Source organism: Mirounga angustirostris, unplaced genomic scaffold (genome assembly GCF_029215605.1).
Source record: "Mirounga angustirostris isolate CCGP_5_RB_7025 unplaced genomic scaffold, mMirAng1.0.hap1 SCAF_1, whole genome shotgun sequence".
Classification (NCBI taxonomy): domain Eukaryota; kingdom Metazoa; phylum Chordata; class Mammalia; order Carnivora; family Phocidae; genus Mirounga; species Mirounga angustirostris.
This window is the reverse complement of record NW_026991709.1, coordinates 189,627,547-189,651,692: the sequence shown is the minus strand read 5'-3', so window position 1 is coordinate 189,651,692 and position 24,146 is coordinate 189,627,547. Positions and strand designations below refer to the sequence as shown.

Here is a 24,146-nt window from a genome sequence, read left to right as displayed (position 1 = left end):
AGTACAGTCTTTTCTATATATTGCATTGCTATTGATTTTTAATTTCATTCCATTGCGGTCAGAGAATATACTTTATAAAGTTTCCTTTCTAAAAAATGTAATAAGACATTGTATGATTCAGCGTATGACTGGTGAATGGTCTACATGCACTTGCATTTTATTATTTTAAAACTTAAAAACTACTTTCCCCAAGTCTACTCCATACTGACCTATCATCTATTTATCTTTAGGGCATTCTTTCATTTTTTCTGGGCAGTTCTGGCACCTAGATCAGAATTTCTGGGCAGTTCTGGGCAGTTCTGGCACCTAGATCAGAATTTTCTTCTGCTATCATTCTGGGTAACTTTATCTACCCAGAGAGCAAAATTAAATTAAAACTAAACCTATTCCACTATGATAACCAACATATCTATTCCAACTTCAAGGTCTCCTATTCAAATTTTCTTCCTGATATCATTAATTCATTCAACTAGCATTCAGTCAATGCTTTAGTGGCACAACACAAGGTACTAGAGTTACGGAAGTAGCTGATATGTAGAAATCATACTTCAGTGTGGGAGGAAAAAATAACCAGTCTTCAGTAGCTGTTTTTAGCACATTTCATAGACATTATCTTATTAAGTTTCACAAAAATCCTTCATTGAAGGCAGTGTATTCATTCTCTATTTTGTAGATGGGAAAACTAGACTCCAGAAACTAAGGAAGCTACTAGTCTATGGAAATACAGCTAGTAAGTAGCAGAGTGTTAAAACTTGTCTCTTTAAAGTCCACTGCCATTTCAGTGATATGACTGTATGGTCACTACCATAACAGGCTGAAGTTCTTTAATTCGTTTATGCCAAATGGCCACTATTTGCCACATGCTGTGCTAGCAGTGACAAGAGTGCCTTGGTGTCCATCCTCACAGAACCACAGCTAAACACTTTCAATACAATACTTGTTCATCTGATGAATATCATGTACCCTTTCTCTTCTTCCCTTCTCACTCTTTTAAATCCATTTCCCACTCAATTCTGGATTGCAGTCTGGATCCAATTACCCAATAGGTCACAAACATGTGTCTTACAACCATGACCCATATAAAGCCTCCTGAAAGGATGATCCAAAGCTAGCAAGATGAGTGTACTCTGCTAGAATGTGGCAATTTATCTAAAGAAAAAAGATCTATCAAGCATCAGAAGGTTTTTTTTTTTTTGTCATATAATCAGAACAAGTGACTTATGCTTCAGTACTAGGTGTATGCATTCCCCAAAGGAAAGGTAGTAATATTATTATTAAATATTAATTACTTATTGAACATTTTCTATATGCCAACACTGTATTAAGTATTCTATATGCATTACCTCACTTAATGCTCCCATAAACCTTACAAGATGCCTACTATTATTATCTCTACTTAACAGATGAGGAAACTGAAGCTTTAGTTCCCTAAGTTACACATCTAGCAGAATCCAGATTTAAACTCAGATCTAAATGATCCTAGTACCTACATTCTTAACCACATGCTGACTTTCTTTTGGGTAGATAGTGACTAAACACATCCATAGTAGAATAATTTTTGCTCCTATTTAACAAAATATTTAATATCTGGTAGCTAAGACTCCTATCTTTCACTGTGTTTGGATGGACAGAGCCCATGTTTGTCTTCATGTGTTTCCATTGGCAAAATCTTCCTTTAAAAATTTGTAAAAAACAAACAAACCAAAAAAACCCTCTCTGATCCAGGAACTATTATCTTACAATTATAAGCTATAGGCTAATCTTGCTTTCTTTATTTCTATGTTCTTTAAGGTCACTTTACTGTCCCACCATAGGCCTCATATAGTTACAATCCTCTCAGTTATTAAAGATCACTTCACTTTCCCACCATAGGCCTCATAATCCTCTGTTATTAGTGAGGACCTCCGTGAATCACTGATTGTTCCCTGTTTTGAACATTTGGGCTTCACTATTCCAATTAGCTGTCAGATCCTGTCACAGTCACCCTCCCTTCTAGTAGTTTCATGTCTGTTTCTTCTTTGGTTTTCTATAGCCACAATGCTTAGTCATCTGTTGGTTTGAATACACTAGTCTCTCTGCCTCCACACTTGGACTCTGCCTCCACACATGGACTCTCAGTCCATTCTTCATGTGGACCAGCCATGGGGACTGAATATCTTCCCTTGGCTCCAATTTCTTTGGCATTCTATAGCCTAAGGAATAAAGCCCAAGGTTCCTTATCTTGTTATTCAAGGACCTCCAAAATCTGACTCTTGGTCACTACTCCATTATCAGTTTTCACCACATTCCTCAATGTACCCTCTGCTTTTGTCAGACTTCATATAATAAGGAGTGCAAGACTGAAACCAGGGGGTTGCAGAGACACCAGGTGAGAACATCAGCAAGGAGTGAAATTGCAGAATAAGGCCAGGTTAACATGAGATATCAAGAAGAGCTCGATGGGGCAGATATTAAGGCTATACTTAAGAGAAAAGGATGAAAAACAGAAGAGCAACATCTAAATCCCTACCATATGCCAGAATCTCCACTCAATTTCACCAATGTTATCTCATTTATTCCTCCCAACAATTTTTTTGAAATAGGAATTAATAATCACATCTTACCAATGTAGTGAGAGGCTCAGAGACATTAAGCCATTTGTTCATGGTCTCAGAGCTAGTATGTGGCAGAGCCAGTAATCTATCTAAAAAGATAAAGCAAGAGGAATAAAGGTACATTATTTACAAGTCTATCTGACAATTCCAAAGGATGGCAGTGTATGGCTTAGTGTTTTTGAAGGGTTTCATGCTTACTAGGAAGGAAGAAGTGAGTAACTGGCCTACAATCCATTCAACCCCTTTACTAAAGGGCATTCATTCCAGGAGAAAGGTAACCAGCCAAAGTTCCTTGTAAACATGACTGACCTCTGACAAATACATCAGTGGTGTTTATTAGAGGGAAAGTCCTTAATAAACGGGTTTTTTGTTTTGTTTTGTTTTTGCAGGATGCACCCAATCTCTCTAAGATTGCTTATGGTTAACAAACTTGGAATCCATGCACTTATGGGGTATAGTTCCTTGGAAAATGTCACATAAGCTAAAAGTGTAAGAGCTTCCTTTGCGTGAGCAATATTCTCAGGTGTTGTTCTCTTTGCTTAGAGAAGTCTCTGTTAAATCTGGGCCAAAGTGCATTTAGAAAGAACTAGAGAGCTGCAATGGTTGTTCCAGATCTCTTTCTGCTTCACGTGAACATTAGTACTGGCTAAGATCTCTGATTCTTGTGAGTCTGTTTGCCAATCAAAGCCTTTGCACAATCTCATACGCCTGGCTGTGCTGTGCAGCTTCTTTAGGAAGCACATCTTCAAAAGCAGAGGCTGAGAAAGGGACACAGGTACAAGTGTTTTATTGGACAAGAGATTCCATAATCTAGGAATGAAGAAGAGGGAGAGTAAGACAACAAAAGAGGAAAAGCTAAGATAAGAACGCACTGTCAACAACACTGCTGTAGACTACAGGGGCTCCATTCCACCAGAACATCCATGGAGACATGTACAGAATGCCTCCAGAATTGTCCACTTGAGGAGTAGGAGGTGAGAGCCTCTATCCACTAACTTATTATTTTTTTTTAAAAGATTTTATTTATTTATTCATAAGAGACAGAGACAGAGAGAGAGGCAAAGGGAGAAGCAGGCTTCCTGCTGAGCAGGGAGCCTGATGCGGGACTCGATCCCAGGACCCCGGGTCATGACCTGAGCCTAAGGCAGACGCTGAACCATCTGAGCCAACCAGGCGCCCTATCCACTAACTTCTAACCCCCAGTGGTTAAGGGTTCCCTCAGGGGGCCTTACCACGCTAGTATTTCCAAGCTATGCCTGTCTGTGGGTAGAGTAGTAGGCTCCCACAGCATCAAAGAAGGTCCTGGATGGCACTTGATATGGGATGCTATCCAAGCAATCTTGCTCCAAACCACCCACTGCAGTCGCCACCCAGAGGATGTGACATGGAACACTGGAGTGGGCTGCCACAATGACAATACCAGCATGTTTGCTACTTAAACATACTCCATCCTTTTGTATTTCCATGCCTTTGCTTATGCATTTCCCTTGGAAAGTCCCTTCTCTCATTCTGCCAACTGAAATTATATTCGGCCATCACAGTTTGGGTTGAAATGCTACCTCTTCCTGGAAAACACCTCAGATCTCCAAATTAAAAATAATTACATCTTTTTTTTTTTTTTTTTTTTACTTACCACAGCATGTTTTTCAACCTCTATTACTGAATTTCTTTCATTCCCCTTTGGTATTCTAGGTCAGTAACTATAGCCCACTTTATGGGCCATAATCTGATGCAAATATGCAAATCTTTTCCTTTGTTTTCATGGGTGAGTAACATGTGGTCCTATATATTTCAGCTTTACCACTTGCTAGTAACATTCTAATTGAGTTTAAAAACGTTACTAGAATTTGGTATTCCAAAGCCATTTTAGAGTTTCAAGAAGTCTCTCATTCTAAATTCCACAAAGAAATCTAACTGCCCTGAAATGTTTGGTAATTTGTAGAAGTTCCCAGTATGTACATGCACAAACACAAGAGATGGATTTCTGCAGTTTGGGGGAAGGATAATTTATTACAAATTCATCATCAGTGTTGTCTTGAGTTGACTGTAGTTTTTGAGTACTACTACTTTTTTTTTTAGTGATTGTTACTATTTTAAAGATTTTTATTTATTTTAGAAAAAGAGCATGAGCAGAGGCAGAGGAAGAGAGAGAATCTCAAGCAGACTCCACACTGAGTGCAGAGCCTGACACAGGGCTCAATCTCATGACCCCAAGATCATGTCCTGAGCCGAAATCAAGAGTTGGATGCTTAACTGACTGAGCCACCCAGGTGCCCCAAATTGTATTTTAGGCTAATCATTATCAACAAGTGTGGAAATAAGCTGTAATGGTTAAGAGCAATAATTTTAAAGCCATATTTTCTGTGTTCAAATTCTGGCTTCACCATTTCTTAGTTATGTGACACTGGGCATCTTAACCTTTTGTACCTCAATTTCTTTATTAATAAAATGTAGAAAATAATAGTACTCATAGGATTGTTGTGAGGACTGCATACATAAGTGGATATAAGAAAAATGCTTAGAACAATGCCAGGCATACAGAAAACTACCTAAGTACTAACCATCATCTTGGGTGGCTGTGTATTTTTAGCCTTTAATTTTCTACTAACTAAAATATTTATTAAGAAATGTAGCGCCCCACCCCCCAGGGCTGTAAGGCCTGATAAGAACCACACAATGGGTACATGGCCTGACATTGCCCTTGTGGAGGTCAGGTTTTGGTCTACACAAGATAGTTCTCAGTTAAATCTAACCATCATGGCTCTGATCTCTGGAAGAATTTCTAAATGCTCATGTGCCCAGTTTAGGACAGAGGTATTAAGACTAAGCCACTCATATGGTGATGAGAACTTATTCTACTGTCTTTGCAAAAATAAATATGCAAACCTTCCCTATCTCATAATCAAGAATAGTTGGTTTTGGAGGGAAAACAAAATCATGTGTTAAGCTTAAATGGTTCTGAAAGCAAGCTGAATTGCTACTTAAAAAAATTAAAATTAGTCATTCATGAGAGATAGAGAATATAAATGCCTATGTGTGCCTACTTAAAAGCTTCATTATGCTCATGTGCTCATGTGCTTTTTTGGGGACAATTTAGTTGCTGTAAGGAAGGCTGCTTGTAAAACAGCTCTTCAGTTGTAATACAGGCTTGATTTTCACCATCTAAAACCTCCTGTGACCTAACAAAGCAGAAAAAGACAAACAACACTGGCATTGCTTCTCTTAAATTTAGATACTTTTTTATTAAAAAAACCATATATGAGTTAATACATTTTTTATATCTGTAAGTGAGCATTCATAGCTAAGGGTCAGCAATGTGATAGAAAAAGTAATGAGATCATGTTGAGAAAAAAATGGGGTAGTCAACAGGAAAATCAACCTCATTTATTATAATATTCTAGTGATTAGCAGGTGTGTAACTCTCTCAGCTATGGTCATTAATGACATTTATTTCAAACTTAACATCTACATTTGCAAACCATTTGAAAGTAAAATTACTTTCCAATTCAATTTCCAATTTTGCTTTTATATCTTCATCTTTGATTGACAATTTTTAACAATAGTAACCTCAGCGAGTAGTTGAGTAAATGGTAGCAACCATCCAATAGTGTAGATAAACTTGTCTATTTAGATTACCTATTCACTTTTCTTCCGTATGTACAATCATTTACAACCATAGAATGTTCACTTCAGGTTAGAATGAACTTGCAAAACTGATGTCAGGCTTCTGATGATTAGATTCATTTATTAGAATTATTTGTTCTTAAAGCCAAAATGATATTCATTTTTCTTATCATGACCTAAAAATGACCAAATTTGAATGCACACCTTCAGTGATGCTACCAAATAACTCCAACTATAAATTACAAGAAAAGAGTGAGTTTGCAAAATAGTATATTTAAATGTGTGCAGTGATGTTTGGGTATATAGTTAATATGGCTGTGCACTGAAATTTAAAGTCATACAGAAGATGGCGCCATGCAGAAGGCCTCCCTTATGCATTCACTCCTATGCTTCATAATCACCACAGGGAATTTTATTCCATCAATTTTTCCTGGGTCCCTTCTGCTGAAGTTTAAATTCAGTGAGGATTCTTTTGTCCTTTATAGAAAAATTCAGAATTCTGAACTTAAGATGCTTTCATATACTTATTAAAACACAAGGCTCTTTTTATAATTAGCATTCATTACAATGCACATTTCACATGTATTGCTTTACATCAATAACTGGTGCTCTTTGAATCTTTCTCTGAATGTCATTTGATCCCCTTTTTAAAAACAGCTGTATTGAGGTACAATTTATGTGCCATAAAATTCACCAAGTTTAGTGTACATTTTTAGTATTTTAAAGAGTTATGCAACCATCACCAGAATTTGGTTGTCAAACATTCCCATCATCCAAATAGATCCCACATACCTGTCTGCAGTCAATCCCCACTCTCATCCCCATCCCCAGGCTATCATGAATCTGGTTTGGGTCTGGAAACATTTGCCTTCTCCGGATATTTCATATAAATGGAATATAAAATATAAATTTTGCATGTGACGTTTTTTATTGAGCACAATGTTTTTGACATTCATCCATATTGTAGGCTGTATCATTACTTTTTAATTGCAGAACAGTATTGTAATATATGCATATAGCACATTTTGCTTATCCATTCATCAATAGAGTTGATGGAATTGTAGTTTGTCTCCAGGTTTGGCCAATCTAAATAATGGTACTAAGAATATTCATGTTGAGCTCTGTGTGTGATCATATTTTCATGTTTCTTAGGCATATACCCAGGAAGACATCCATTGTGGTGGGTATGAGGTAGTATCTTATTTTGGTTTTATTTTTTTAAAAATTTTTTCTTAAGTTGTTAAATTCCAGTTAGTTTACGGATAATGTAATATTAGTTTCAGGTGTACAACACAGTGATTCAACACTTCCATAGAACACTTGGTGCTCATCAGAACAAGTGCACTCCTTAATCCTTATCACCTATTAACCCATCCCCCAATGCACCTTTCCCCTGGTAACCATCAGTTCTCTACAGTTAAGAAAAAGTTAAAATACCCTAAGATCCAGCAATTGCACCACCAGGTATTTACCCAAAGAATACAAAAATACTAACTCAAAGGGATACATGCACCCTGATGTTTATAGCAGCATTATCTAAAATGTCCAAATTATGGAAACAGTCATTATGGTTTTAATTTACACTTCCTTAATGAGAATATTATCATGTGCTTTTTAGCCATTTAGCTATCTGCTTTTATGAAATGCCTATTCAAATCTTTTACCAAGTTTTAAATTGGGTGAGATGTTTTTTTTTTATTAACAAACAGTGAGAGTTCTTTTAATATTCTGGATACAAGAACCTTACCATATATACAATTTGCAAATACTTTCACCAGTCTGAGGCTTGTCTTCATTTACTTAATGGTGCCTTTTGAATGCAAAACTCTTAAATTTTTATGAAGTCCAATTTACTATTTTTTCTTTTATTATTTGTGTTCTGGTGTCATATCTACAAATGCTTTGCCTAACCCAGGGTCATGAAGATTTCCTACTGTTTTCTTCCAGAAGTTTTATGCTTTTAACTCTTACATTTAGGTCTACAATCCATTTTGAGCTAATTTTTGTATATGGTGTGAGGTAAGGTTCTAAATTAATTTTTTTGCACGTGGATATCCAAATGTCCCAGCATCATCTGCTGAAAGACTATTCTTTTACCCAACTGAAGTGCCTTAGCAATTTTGTAAACAAATCAACTGACCATAAATGTAAGGTTTTATTTCTGTATGCTGCTTCACTGATCTGTCTTCTTCATGCCAGTATCATACTGCCTTGATCACTAGCCTTACAGTAAATTTTGAAATCAGTAAGCTTAAGTCCTCCACCTTTGTTCTTTCACAAAACTGTTCTACTATTCACCTTTGAATTTCCATATACATTTTAGGATCAGTTCATCAATTTCTACAAAAAAGCCCACAAAAAAAATCAAACAAGCCCAAAATAAAAAAACAATCACCTGCTGGTGAAGCTTAGATAAATTTGGGGAGAACTCTCAACATAACAATATTTATTTATACCTTTAATTTCTGTCAGCAGTATTTTAAAATTTTCAGAATACAAATCTTACACTAATTCCTAAGCATTTTATTCTTTTTGATGATACTGTGAGTGGAACTGTTTCCTTAATTTCATTTTCAGATTACTCTATCTAGTAAATAGAGATGCAACTGATTTTTGTATATTGATTTTAATATTCTTCAAACTTGTGGAACTCAATTTCTTTTCTACAGACATTTATGCTGTTTGCAAATAAGCAGTTTTGCTTTTTCCTTTTCAATATGGATGCCTTATACTATTTATTTCTTTTTCTTGCCTTATTGCATTGACTAGAATCTCCAATACAGTGATGAACAGAAATGGTGAGAGAAGACAGCTTTGCCTTGTTTCTGATCCCTAGGGGGAAAGCATTCAGTCTATCACCATTAAGTATGATAAGCTATATGTTTTCATAGATGTCCTTTATCAGACTGAAGAAATTCCCTTCTTCTCTTAGTTTGTGGTGAGTTTTTTTTTTTATTAACTCAAAATGGATCAAAGACTTAGATATAAAAGCTAAACCCATAGATCTCTTAGAAGAAAACATAGGTGAAAATCTTCATGCCCTTCAATCAACTAATGGTTTCTTAGATATGATGTTTAAAGCACAAGCAACAGAAGAAAAAATAGATAAACTACATTTTTAAAAATTAGAAAATTTGTCCTTTAAAGGACACTATCAAGAAAGTAAGAAGAGCAATGGAATGGGGGAAAATTTTTACAAATCATATATCTAGTAAGAGTCTAGTGTCCAAAATGTATAAAGAATTCATACAATTCAACAATAAAAAGAAATAATTCCATTTAAAAATTAGCAAAGAATTTGAATAGATATTTCTCCAAAGAAGATATATAAATCGCCAGTAAGTAGATGAAAATATGCTCAACATTATTAGCCAATAGGGAAATGAAAACTAAAACCATGAGATACCATTTCATACCCATAGGATGGGTATAATAAGAAAGACAAACAATAGGGGGGCGGAGCAAGATGGCGGAGGAGTAGGAGACCTGGATTTCGTCTCCTCTCAGGAATTCAGCTGGATAGGGATCAAACCATTCTGAACACCTACAAACTCAACAGGAGATCGAAGAAAAGAAGAGCAACAACTCTCTCATCAGAAAAGCGACCACCTTCTGGAAGGTAGGACGGGCGGAGAAGTGAATCCGCGGCGATATTCGGGAGGATAGACGGCGGGGGAGGGGCCTCCGTCGCCGCTTCTGGCAAGTGATAGAGCCGCGGAGCACAAAATTGGAACTTCTAGAAGTCTGCTCCACTGAGGGACGTCACTCTGGTGGCTAAGCGGGGGGTGGAACCCTCCGGGACAGTGTGGTCTCAGGACCCTCGGGGTCACAGAAAGACCGGGGGTGCCTGAGGGCGGCAGAGCTCCCAGGTATCGGAGCGGGGAAGCCGGCTGCAGAGGCGGAGCCCAGGCGCGGGCTCTCAGCTCGGGGTCGCCATTGACCGTGATCCGCGGCCCAGTCGGGCCCCTGCTCCTCCAGCAGGGACCCAACAAGCGGCAGATCCAGGGAGACTCACCTTCCTCCCCCGGGAGGAGCCGCACGGGAGTGCACCGCAGGGATCTGCTGGGTTTGGAGACTCCAGACCGGGTCCAGTGCCAGAGATAGAAACGCGCGGTCACAGGCCGGTTGAGCACGGAGTGCAGCTGCAGACCGGGGAGACGGGAGTGACTGACGGCTTTTCTCTGGGGGCTCACTGAGGAGCGGGGCCCCGAGTTCTCGGCTCCTCCGGGGAGGAGATTGGGAGGCCGCCATTTTCACTCTCCGCCTCCAAAGCTGTACGGAAAGCTCGCAGGGAACAAAAGCCCCGGAGAGCAAACCCGAGCAGATGACTTAGCCGGGAGGGGGCAAGGGCGGGGCACTTCCGCCTCCGGCAGAGACATTTGGAAACCACGGCAACAGGCCCCTCCCCAGAAGATCAGCGAGAACAGCCGGCCAAGACCAAGTTCACCGATCAATGAGAACGGCAGAACTCCAGCGCTAAGGGACTACTGCACATAGAATTCATGGCTTTTTTACCATGATTCCTTAGTCTTTTAAAGTTATTTTTTTTTTTAACTTTTTGTCTTTTTCTTTTTGAATTTTTCTTTTTCCCTCTTTCAAACAACATCTTATCAATCCCCTTTTTTTAAAAAAAAACATTTTTATTTTTCATTTTTAGAGTCATATTCTATCCCTTCATAGTAGTTACCCATATTTTTGGCTTATATATATAAGTTGTTCTCTCTTTAAAATTTTGAGATAGTTTCTTCTAACAGATTAAAATATACCCTAAATCTCTAGTATATGGTGTTCTCTATTCCCCTGCCTGATCACATCCTCTCCCTTTTTTTTTCTTTTTCTTTTTTCTTTTTTTAAATCCTCTTTCTTTTTTCAAACAACTTCTTATCAATTCCTTTTATAAAATTTTTTATAATTTCCATTTTTACAGTCATTTTCCATCCCTTCATCGTATCAACCCTTATTTTTGTACATATATAAGTTTTTCTTTCTTTAAAATTTTGGGAGACACTTTCTTCTAAAAGACCAAAACACACCCCAAATCTAGTGTGTGGCACTGATCTATATACCATATAGATCATATTTGATCACATTCTGGTTTTTCTTTTGTTGTTGTTGTTTTGTTTTGTTTGTTGTTGTTTTTATCTTTATCTTTTTCTTTTTTTTTCTTTTTCTTTTTTCTCTCTTTCCCCTTCTTATCCCACTGCTTCAGGTCTTTTCTGATTTGTTTAGAGTATATTTTCTGGGGACGTGGTTACTCTGCTAGCATTTTGTTCTCTCATTAATCTATTCTCCTCTGCACAAAATGACGGGACGAAAAAAATCACCTCAACAAAAAGAACAAGAGGCAGTACCGACTGCCAGGGACCTACTCAATACGGACATTAGTACGATGTCAGATCTAGAGTTCAGAATCATCACTTTAAAGATACTAGCTGGGCTTGAAAAAAATATGGAAGTTATTAGAGAAACCCTTTCTGGAGAAGTAAAAGAACTAAAATCCAACCAAGTAGAAATCAAAAAGGCTATTAATGAGGTGCAATCAAAAATGGGGGCGCTAACTGCTAGAATAAATGAGGCAGAAGAGAGAATCAGTAATATAGAAGATGAAATGCTGGAAAATAAAGAAGCTGAGAAAAAGAGAGATAAACAACTACTGGATCATGAGGGCAGAATTCGAGAGATAAGTGATACCATAAGATGAAACAACATTAGAATAATTGGGATCCCAGAAGAAGAAGAAAGAGAGAGGGGGGCAGAAGGTATAATGGAGCAAATTATAGCAGAGAACTTCCCTAATTTGGGGAAAGAAACAGGCATGAAAATCCAGGAAGCACAGAGAACCCCTCTCAAAATCAATAAAAATAGGTCAACACCCCGACATCTAATAGTAAAACTTACGAGTCTCATAGACAAAGAGAAAATCCTGAAAGCAGCTCGGGAGAAGAGATATGTAACCTACAATGGTAGAAACATTAGATTGGCAACAGACCTATCCACAGAGACCTGGCAGGCCAGAAAGGACTGGCAGGATATATTCAGAGCACTAAATGAGAAAAATATGCAGCCAAGAATACTCTATCCAGCTAGGCTGTCATTGAAAATTGAAGGAGAGATAAAAAGCTTCCAGGACAAACAAAAACTAAAGGAATTTGCAAACACAAAACCAGCCCTACAAGAAATATTGAAAGGGGTCCTCTAAGCAAAGAGAGACCCTAAAAGCAACATAGACCAGAAAGGAACACAGACAATATACGGTAACAGTCACCTTACAGGCAATACAATGGCACTAAATTCCTATCTTTCAATAGTTACCTTGAATGTAAATGGGCTAAATGCCCCAATCAAAAGACACAGGCTAACAGACTGGATTAAAAAACAAGATCCATCTATATGCTGTCTGCAAGAGACTCATTTTAGACCCAAAGACACCCCCAGATTGAAAGTGAGGGGGTGGAAAACCATTTACCATGCTAATGGACACCAAAAGAAAGCTGGGGTGGCAATCCTTATATCAGACAAATTAGATTTTAAACCAAAGACTGTAATAAGAGATGAGGAAGGACACTATATCATACTTAAAGGATCTATCCAACAAGAAGATCTAACAATTGTAAATATCTATGCCCCTAACATGGGAGCAGCCAATTATATAAGGCAATTAATAACAAAAGCAAAGAAACACATCAACAACAATACAATAATAGTGGGGGACTTTAACATCCCCCTCACTGAAATGGACAGATCATCTAAGCAAAAGATCAACAAGGAAATAAAGACTTTAAATGACACACTGGACCAAATGGACTTCACAGACCTATTCAGAACATTCCACCCCAAAGCAACGGAATACACATTCTTCTCTACTGCCCATGGAACATTCTCCAGAATCGACCACATCCTAGGTCATAAATCAGGTCTCAACCGGTACCAAAAGATTGGGATCATTCCCTGCCTATTTTCAGACCACAATGCTTTGAAACTAGAACTCAATCCCAAGAGGAAAGTCGGAAAGAACTCAAATACATGGAGGCTAAAGAACATCCTACTGAAGAATGAATGGGTCAACCAGGAAATTAAAGAAGAATTAAAAAAATACATGGAAACCAATGAAAATGAAAACACAACTGTTCAAAATCTTTGGGATGCAGCAAAGGCAGTCCTAAGAGGAAAGTATATAGCAATACAAGCCTTTCTCAAGAAACAAGAAAGGTCTCAAGTACACAACCTAACCCTACACCTAAAGGAGCTGGAGAAAGAACAGCAAATAAAGCCTAAACCCAGCAGGAGAAGAGAAATCATAAAGATCAGAGCAGAAATCAATGAAATAGAAACTAAAAGAACAGTAGAACAGATCAACGAAACTAGGAGCTGGTTCTTTGAAAGAATTAACAAGATTGATAAACCCCTGGCCAGACTTATCAAAAAGAGAAGAGAAAGGACCCAAATCAACAAAATCATGAATGAAAGAGGAGAGATCACAACCAACACCAAAGAAATACAAACAATTATAAGAACATATTATGAGCAACTCTATGCCAGCAAATTAGATAACCTGGAAGAGATGGATGCATTCCTAGAGATGTATCAACTACCAAAACTGAACCAGGATGAAATAGAAAACCTGAACAGACCTATAACCACTAAGGAAATTGAAGCAGTCATCAAAAATCTCCCAAAAAACAAAAGCCCAGGGCCAGATGGCTTCCCAGGGGAATTCTACCAAACATTTCAAGAAGAATTAATACCTATTCTTCTGAAACTGTTCCAAAAAATCGAAATGGAAGGAAAACTTCCAAACTCATTTTATGAGGCCAGCATTACCTTGATCCCCAAACCAGACAAAGACCCCATCAAAAAGGAGAATTACAGACCAATATCCCTGATGAACATGGATGCAAAAATTCTCACCAAAATACTAGCCAATAGGATCCAACAGTACATTAAAAGGATTATTCACCATGACCAAGTGGGATTTATCCCTGGGCTGCAAGGTTGGTTCAACATCCGCAAATCAATCAATGTGATACAGTACATTAACAAAGGAAAGAACAAGAATCATATGATCCTCTCAATAGATGCAGAAAAAGCTTTTGACAAAGTACAGCATCCTTTCTTGATTAAAACTCTTCAGAGTATAGGGATAGAGGGTACATACCTCAATATCATAAAAGCCATCTATGAAAAACCTACAGCAAATATTATTCTCAATGGGGAAAAACTGAGAGCTTTCCCCCTAAGGTCAGGAACGCGGCAGGGATGTCCACTATCACCACTGCTATTCAACATAGTATTGGAAGTCCTAGCCACAGCAATCAGACAACAAAAAGAAATCAAAGGCATCCAAATTGGCAAAGAAGAAGTCAAACTCTCACTCTTTGCAGATGATATGATACTTTATGTGGAAAACCCAAAAGACTCCACCCCAAAACTGCTAGAACTCATACAGGAATTCAGTAAAGTGGCAGGATATAAAATCAATGCACAGAAGTCAGTGGCATTCCTATACACCAACAACAAGACAGAAGAAAGAGAAATTAAGGAGTCGATCCCATTTACAATTGCACCCAAAACCATAAGATACCTAGGAATAAATCTAACCAAAGAGACAAAGGATCTGTACTCAGAAAACTATAAAATACTCATGAAAGAAATTGAGGAAGACACAAAGAAATGGAAAAACGTTCCATGCTCATGGATTGGAAGAACAAATATTGTGAAGATGTCAATGCTACCTAGAGCAATCTACACATTCAATGCAATCCCCATCAAAATACCATCCACTTTTTTCAAAGAAATGGAACAAATAATCCTAAAATTTGTATGGAACCAGAAAAGACCCCGCATAGCCAGAGGAATATTGAAAAAGAAAAGCAAAGCCGGTGGCATCACAATTCCGGACTTCAAGCTCTATTACAAAGCTGTCATCATCAAGACAGCATGGTACTGGCACAAAAACAGACACATAGATCAATGGAACAGAATAGAGAGCCCAGAAATGGACCCTCAACTCTATGGTCAACTCATCTTCGACAAAGCAGGAAAGAATGTCCAATGGAACAAAGACAGTCTCTTCAACAAATGGTGTTGGGAAAATTGGATAGACACATGCAGAAGAATGAAACTGGACCACTTCCTTACACCACACACAAAAATAGACTCCAAATGGTTGAAAGACCTCAATGTGAGACAGGAGTCCATCAAAATCCTAAAGGAGAACACAGGCAACAACCGCTTTGACCTCAGCCGAAGCAACTTCTTCCTAGAAACATCGCCAAAGGCAAGGGAAGCAAGGGCAAAAATGAACTATTGGGACTTCATCAAGATAAAAAGCTTTTGCAAAGCAAAGGAAACAGTCAACAAAACCAAAAGACAACCGACAGAATGGGAGAAGATATTTGCAAATGACATATCAGATAAAGGGCTAGTATCCAAAATCTATAAAGAACTCATCAAACTCAACACCCAAAGAACAAAGAATCCAATTAAGAAATGGGCAGAAGACATGAACAGACATTTTTCCAAAGAAGACATCCAAATGGCCAACAGACACATGAAAAAGTGCTCAATATCACTCGGCATCAGGGAAATCCAAATCAAAACCTCAATGAGATATCACCTCACACCAGTCAGAATGGCTAAAATTAACAAGTCAGGAAACGACAGATGTTGGCGGGGATGCGGAGAAAGGGGAACCCTCCTACACTGTTGGTGGGAATGCAAACTGGTGCAGCCACTCTGGAAAACTGTATGGAGGTTCCTCAAAAAGTTGAAAATAGAGCTACCATATGATCCAGCAATTGCACTACTGGGTATTTACCCCAAAGATACAAAAGTAGGGATCCGAAGGGGTACGTGCACCCCGATGTTTATAGCAGCAATGTCCACAATAGCCAAACTGTGGAAAGAGCCAAGATGTCCATCGACAGATGAATGGATAAAGAAGATGTGGTATATATATACAATGGAATATTATGCAGCCATCAAAAGGAATGAGATCTTGCCATTTGCAACGACGTGGATGGAACTGGAGGGTATTATGTTGAGTGAAATAAGTCAAACAGAGAAAGACATGTATCATATGATCTCACTGATATGAGGAATTCTTAATCGCAGGAAACAAACTGAGTGTTGTTGGAGTGGGGGGTGGGATGGGAGGGATGGGGGGACTGGGTGATAGACAATGGGGAGTGTATGTGCTCTGGTAAGCGCTGTGAATTGTGCAAGACTGTTGAATCTCAGATTTGTACCTCTGAAACAAATAATGCAATATATGTTAAGAAAAAAAAAAAAAAAAAAAAAAGAAGAAGAAGAAGAAGGTAGCGGGAGGGGAAGAATGAAGTGGGGGAAATCGGAGGGGTAGACGAACCATGAGAGATGATGGACTCTGAAAAACAAACAGGGTTCTAGAGGGGAGGGGGGTGGGAGGATGGGTTAGCCTGGTGGTGGGTATTTAGGAGGGCACATTCTGCATGGAGCACTGGGTGTTGTGCACAAACAATGAATCATGGAACACTTCATCTAAAACTAATGTTGTAATGTAAGGGGATTAACATAAGAATAAAAAAAAATTAAAAAAAAAAAAAAAAGAAAGACAAACAATAAATGTTTCTGAGGATGTGGGAAAATTGGAGCCCACATACACTGCTGGTGGGGGTATAAAGTGGTACAGACACTTTGAAAACAGTTTGGCAGTTCCTTAAAAGTTAAATGTAGAGTTCCATATGACCCAGCAATTTCACTCCTATGTATATAACCACGAGGATTGAAAACATATGTCCACACAAAAATTTGTAGATGAAGGGTCACAGCAGCATTATTAATAATAGCCAAAAAGTAGAAACAACTCAAATGTCCATCAACTGATAAGTGAATAAACAAAATACAGTAGACCCATACAATGGATTATTATTCAGGCATAAAAAGGACTAAAGGCATGCTACAACATAGACAAATGTTGGAAACATTAAGTGAAAGAAGCTAAATGCAAAAGACTATTCCATTTATATGAAATGTTCAAAATAAGCAAATCCCTAGAGATGGAAAGAAAGGGCTAGGGGTAGCAGGGAGTAACTGCTAATGAATACAGGTACTTTGGGAGTGATGAAGCATTCTAAAATTACACAGTGTTGATGGTTGCACAACTCTGTGAAATATACTAAAAACCACTGAATAATACACCCTGAAGGGAGAATTTTATGGTATGTGAATTGTATCTCCACAAAAAAAAGCTGTTAGTACTTCAATCACTAACTGGTGATGGGGCTTTGGGTAAGTGGAAATACAGCAGAAAGGTATAGAAAAGAGTAAGCATCACCTTTCTTGGTGATGCTCTTGTGCTCCTGGAAAACATTCATTCAATGCTCCATAGTCATTGTTGTGAGTTAAACTGTGTCCCCCAGAAGGATATGTTCAAGTCTTAATCCCTGGTACCTGTGAATGCAACCTTATTTGGAAATGGGGTCTTTGCAGATATAATCAAATTAAAATAAAGTCATGCTACGTTAGAGTGAGCTGTAATCCAATGATTGGCATCCTTATAAGAAGAGGGAAATTTGGACTAAGAGAGAGGGTGCCATGTGACAACAAAGGCAGAAATTGGAATGATGCATCTATAAGCCAAGAAATGCCAAAGATTGCTGGCAACTCTCAGAAAAGGTAGCAGAGAAGGGCATAGTACAGATTCTCATTCAGTGCTTTTGGAAGGAACTAACCCGCTGGTAACTTGATTTGGGACTTTTAACTTCCAGAACTGTGAGACAATACATTTATGTTGTTTTAATCCATCCAGTTTGTGGTGATTTGTTATGGCAGCCCTAGGAAACTACTACACTAATATTTACATCTTTATTACTAAAGACAAAGGGTTCCAGGGAGTAGAGTCAACCTCTTGGAGTCTCAATTCCTTCCTCATTGGGGATAATAACATCTGTCCATTCATTGTACTGAGAAAATGACCATGAAAACACTTCAGAAACTGTGAAGTACTTTATAAATATAGGATATTACTCCTCCAGGTGTATGCGTTTAATTGATTTGTCAGCTCTAATTTATTGGGTTTTCTCTTTTCTTCAAGATCATGTTTTCAAGCAACATTCACCTTCCTTAGAAAAGCTACGGCTTGGGTACTAGAGTTCTCTAACATAAAAGTGAGAAGTCAAATTATGGAACTCATACCACCCATTCTCCTAACGCCCCCAAAATATACCTTGCCATAAATTGTCAATGAACTCACTTGTATTTTAGGATATACAACACCAATGCACTGTAGCCTTTTGTTTATACATAAGGTTAGGGTATTGTTCCATAATTGACTATTCTGTTGAACTGAATGGTATCAGCATAAATGATCACTTTTTGAAGACCACTATAAAGAAGATATTTGGCACTAAAGTACATTTTTCACAAATTGCAAATCAGTTAGATGCTCAATTATCAATATAAAATACTACACAAACTGATTATTGGGGATTTCTGATTAGTCTTGAAAAAACTTTTTTTTTTTGTTTTTGTTTTTTGTTGTTGTTATCATTGTTTAAAAATTTTGCTGTAAGTTACCTTCAGTGGAAATTTGACAGTATCCAACAGGGGGGGAAATTTGTCAAATGTCCTTGAACACCTCCCGATTTTCTCTCCCTCTTCACCTCTGCTTTCCTGAATGTATCACTATAGCTGTAGGAGACTGTGACCCCTTAGGTAATGTATATATTCTCTTATTCACATGAAAATCTCACGTGTTTAAATGGAGATTTTACAAGTATGTAAAGATACACTTATATGGAAGCTCATTATAACACAGAAAAACAAGCAGGGAAATTTTGGATAAATATGTTATGCTAAACGCATGCAATGATACATATGGCAGCTATTAAAAAGAATGAGACAAATTAATAAGTAGCAACATGGAAAGATTCCCAAGACAGATAAAAGTAGAAAGCTCCGCTCTCACCACACCAAACCAATTTCCAAAAAATATAAATGGTATGATTATTTTTGAGGAAAAAAAGATTATAATATCACACACACACAGAGATAATCTCTGAAAGTACCCACAAAAAAATTATTAGATGCAGTTACATTTGGAGAATGATTCCAAAGTTTCCCATTATGGGCATGGACTGCTCTTCCATAATTTATAAATGGAAGAGTTTTAGCCCATAAGAACAAAGCAATGATTAGCAGTTTACTATGTGAAATAAAAAAAAATAATCTGCACAGACAACAATATATAAAAAAGAAATGTTTAAAAGAATTCTTTACTTCTGGGGATCTCAAAAAAGACATTATGCAACATTTTACAGGTACCACAAGGGAACTGTAGCTAGGGTTGTGCTCCTAGGCCCATACTTGTGTGGGGAATCAATAGACCATCCTTCGAGGTAAGAGCACAACAATTTACTTATAGTGGTTTATCGAGTGCTTAGTTCAATACGAGTGGACATTTTGTCAATAACATTCTAATGGATGCTATGGATGACAGTTCAGCACTATAATATACAAGCTGGAAGGCCATATACTAAAATCTATAGGTCCCTGGAGTCAGAGGATGATCATTTGTAGAGGAACTAAAGAAAACCACCAAGAAATGTCTTATTGTAGGGCCTAATGATTGTTTTGAAGTAAAAAGCAAACAGATTTGGTTATTATGGATTGACACATTGGTTTCATTTTTATACATTCTTCTATCTTAAAAAATTTTAGTAAATGAAAGGTGAAATTAGAAAGCTTCCCTTCATTTGAATTAGGCTGGAAGCTTATCAATGTAAACACATTTCCCAATTAAGTTAGACAACACATAGAATTCATCACCTGAATCCTGTTGTTTAGAAACGAGCAGCAAATTAACTCATTCAGTTCTATAGTCAATTCACAAGTTTCCAGCACAAGACGAAAGTGTTCACATGAGCTACATTTGTGCCAATTTTCAAAGCAGAAAGTAAGGCAATGTTCCCAGAAGGCACAAAACTACTGCTCTTTTAAAAAATATATCCAATTAGATATCAAGATTATTTTATGGGGAGAAGATAATACCTAGCATTTTCACATTTGATTTCTGTAGCATTCACTATTTCCATTTTTACTTTCCCTAAAGCTAGATTTATATGTTATTTAATATTTGGGGAAGAATTAAAATGTGCATTCAAATAGCTCCTATAGACTTATATCTGGGAGCTTCTGGGTTCTCTTCTCTCTCTCTCTGTTAAACATTCTTTTCCATGGGGACGATTTTCCACTCCCTGCTCTGATTTTAAATGTTATCTCTGTGTTGACAATTCAATCTACATCTCCAGCCCTCACTCATTCCTTGAACTTCAAACTGCTTACTTGAAACTTTTCCTGAATATTCCACAGACATTGCAAATGAAACCCATCAAGAGGCAAACCAAGAAACAGACTCTTAACTATAGAGAACAAACTGGTTGTTAGCAGAGGGGAGGTCACCTAGGTGATGGGGATTAAGGAGTGCACTTGTTGTGATGAGCACCAGGTGATATATGAAATTGTTGAATCACTGTATTGTACACCTGAAATTAATATTACACTGTATGTTAACTAACTGGAATTTAAATAAAAACTAAAAAGGAAGAAAGAAAGAAAGAAAGAAAGAAAGAAAGAAAGAAAGAAAGAAAGAAAGAAAGAAAGAAAGAAAGAAAGAAAGAAAAAGAAAAACCCTAATTCCCCATCCTCACCACTACCCAGCAGAGGGGCTCAAACCAGAAACCTAAGAGTCATTCTTGACCCATATTTCCTCTCTGCAAGTCTATCAGTTCTATGTTGGATCCACTCATTTCTCTAACTCTTATACTGCCCTCTGGTCCAAGCACCATGTGTCTTGCCTGCATAGCCTTCCAGCTGGTCTCCCTGATTCCATTCTTTTCCTCTATCCCCCAGTCAAGACCCTTGAGAGCGGCCAGAGTGACCATCTTGAATGGGGACCAATTATCCTGTCTTATTTCAGTAACTTCGTGCTGCTCTGAGAACAAAAATCTAAATTCCTAGCTCACAAGGCCTTAAATTATCCTGCCTCACTCACCAGGTCTCATTCTCTATAGTCTGGGATTTCAAAGGAAACAAAATTCAGTCTACATGGGTTAAATGGAGAGACTCATGAAACAACTCTTTACGGAGGTATGGGCAGGGTTGAAGGAATAAACAAGGGATGGTTGGACACCGAAAGATAACAACAGTGGGCAGCCATTACCATTCCTGGAGCCAGAGAAACTGGATCTTCATAGGAGGGGTCCTGCAGAAGGAAAGGGAAGAAATACCCTGAATTCTCTCTTGCTTCCCTCTGAGCTCTTGCTGGTACTTCCCACTGACTGAGAAGTCTGGAGATGAAGGGCATATCTGGGTGATTCACACAACATGATGTGGAGGAACAGAAGGGATCTACCTCTCAGGACACAGAGCACATGAGAGAAGGCAGTGCATGGATCCGGAGGGGTGGAAATGCCCACCTCATTCACGCCACTGTCCCTCTTTCTTACTCTCCAGCTTCACGCTTGCTATGTTCTTATAACAGGAATTGGTGCAGGCTTTTTCTTTCTCTGGGTACCCTTTTCCTTTTGCTCTTCATGTGGCTAGTTATTCATCCTCCTTCAAGTCTTAACATTTAAATATCCTTATGCCTTATCTAAGAGCAGGTACCTCCCTGGTTAATCCTTTGCCTGTTTCCTTCAGAGTACTTACCAAAATATGTAAGTATTTTATGTACTTGCTTTTCTCTGCCTTCTCCTCCAGGATATGAGGGAGGTGGCAATGTGTTTAGCAGACGCCTGCCATATAGTAGGTGTTCAGTAAATATTAACTGAATTAATGTTGGCCAAATTATACAGCAAAATCATATGACTGAGTCTAGAGACAGTGGACTTCCAGAAACATCTTAGGAAAACCCACTTAATCCTTATTTTTCTAATAGGCTTGGATTTAGCTTAAAAAAAAAACTTTATGTCAAGTAAAAATCTGCATTAATAGATGCTCTATTCCTTGTTTACTTAAAAGGAGAATGTCTATTATGGCACCAATGGTCTAAAAGAAAATAACTGAATCGTTTAAAAGCAAGGTTTATGCTTTTTTTTTTTTTTTACTGCTGTTTCTATAGCAAAAGCAAAAAATGACCTGTTTTGGTCTGTGACGCTCTTGGTACTAGAATATTAGTCATTTCAACATCTGTTCGTCTTTTTTCTCTTAATTGAAGAAAGAGAACAAAGGAACAAGGAGTAGTTCTGAATGTTTCAACACTTGGCTGTAGTTAACGTAGTTCAGATGTAATAAGATGGCAACTGCAAAGCAAAGTCTTCAGTGGTGACAACACTTTCACATGATTGTATATTTAAACATCCAAGTGCTTCTCTTACCTCCTCTGAAAGAGGAGCATCAGCTGATCTTAAATTTCAGGGCATTTTAACCTTCATTATGAATGACAAGGGCCTATTTGCTTTTGCAGAACATCTATAAAAAGCAACCTTTGGCTTCACTTATACACCACATTATTTTTCAAGGCAACTGCATTTATAATGGGCAACCTGCACTTAAGATTCATTCAACAAGGTGCACTTCAACGTCTAAACAGTTAACAGATTAAAGTAACCCTGAGTGTTGGCAGGAGAATGAAGCCAGGAAATCCCTAATTCTTGAAGGAGGTAACAGTGGAAGTAAAAGTACGCTAGGAAACAGAGGAGGATCAAGGGAAAATGGAAGGCTAACGGTGGCTGAGAAAGAAAGTTGCCCACATCCTGGTTGCTGCTAGCAGGCCTGATGACAGTGCCATCCTTCCTGCAGGAGGAAGAGCAGTGGCGGTGTCAGAGGAGAGCTGTCCCTGTCACAGGGGCCATTACTGTCACCCCCTGGCATCCCAAAAGAGCAACCGGAGTGAGCACAGGCCATGTAGGCAGGCCGAGTTAGCTTTAAATCCTGGTTCTACCGCTTACCATCTGTGAAACTTGAGCAAGTAATAAGTTGTCAGAGCATTAGTTGCTTCATCAGTAAAATGGGGCTAAAACCTAAATTGCAAGGTTCTTGTGAAAACAGGAGGTTAGCCTCTTTCATGTCATTTGTTGCTATGCCCACCCCCTGCTGCCCCTCCTTTGTCTGATACTTAAATTGGACCCAAACACCTGAATTAGTCTTTCTCAGCTAGAAACTCCCTTGCACATGTATGAAGACCTGCAATCAGAATTAAAAGAGGCGAACCATTGAAGCAAATGCTTTTCATAAGCAACAGTAATCACTGAAGACAGAATAACTTCTAAAAGATGACACCAGCCCTCCTGGCAAGCACTGGGGTCAGCCCTGACTGTGGCCAGGAAACTACACTGTGCTCGTAAGTGGCACATTGGGCTTGGGGGTATCCTGTGTGTCACAATGACCATGTGACAAGACTTTGGGGATGGCAAAATTCTGGACATCGTTTATTCCCTGGTAGAAGTTCTACAGCTTCTTGTCAGATATTTGGGGTGATGAAGACAAAAAAGGGAAGCGGGATGTCAGGAGGCAGCAGACTTGAAAACCAGTGGAGACAGTATCACACTAGCTCCCCTTGGCAAGGATGAGCTGCTTCATGCTTCCCCTTTTTGTCTCTCTTCACTTCACCCCGCTGCCACGGCCAGCTGGAAAACTGCACAAGGTGGGGGGAGGTGGGTGCAAGAAGAGGAGAGGGGCCTGTCACTGAAAAGCAGTTTTGTCTGCAGACACCCAGCCCCTCCTCTCAGGGACCTCATGGGAAAAGGCATGGGGGGTTCCTTCCTAGAATTAATGGGGCCCAAGAGGAAAGGGTCTGGAAATAGGTGAGAGAGCGTCAGGGTTGGCACGACTTTGTTCTGGGGTGGAATTGGGAGAGACCAAAAAAAAAAACCCAAAAACAAAAAACAAATGCCCCAAAACAAAGAGGAACACAAGGCAGATCCGTCAGGACCCTTACAGCCACCTTCC

General features: G+C 38.5%; 1 protein-coding gene across 13 annotated transcripts in view; it reads right to left on the bottom strand.

Annotated features, from left to right (window-relative positions):
* CFAP20DC (CFAP20 domain containing) overlaps positions 1-24,146 on the bottom strand; it is a 270,624-nt gene that overhangs the window by 181,564 nt on the left and 64,914 nt on the right. The window contains exon 3 of one of the 13 annotated variants that reach the window (XM_064594329.1): positions 10,234-10,360. The exons of the other annotated variants lie outside the window; for them this stretch is intronic. The gene's annotated coding sequence lies outside the window, so the exon portion shown is untranslated. The remainder of the gene's footprint in view (positions 1-10,233; positions 10,361-24,146) is intronic. 13 annotated transcript variants of the gene reach the window in all.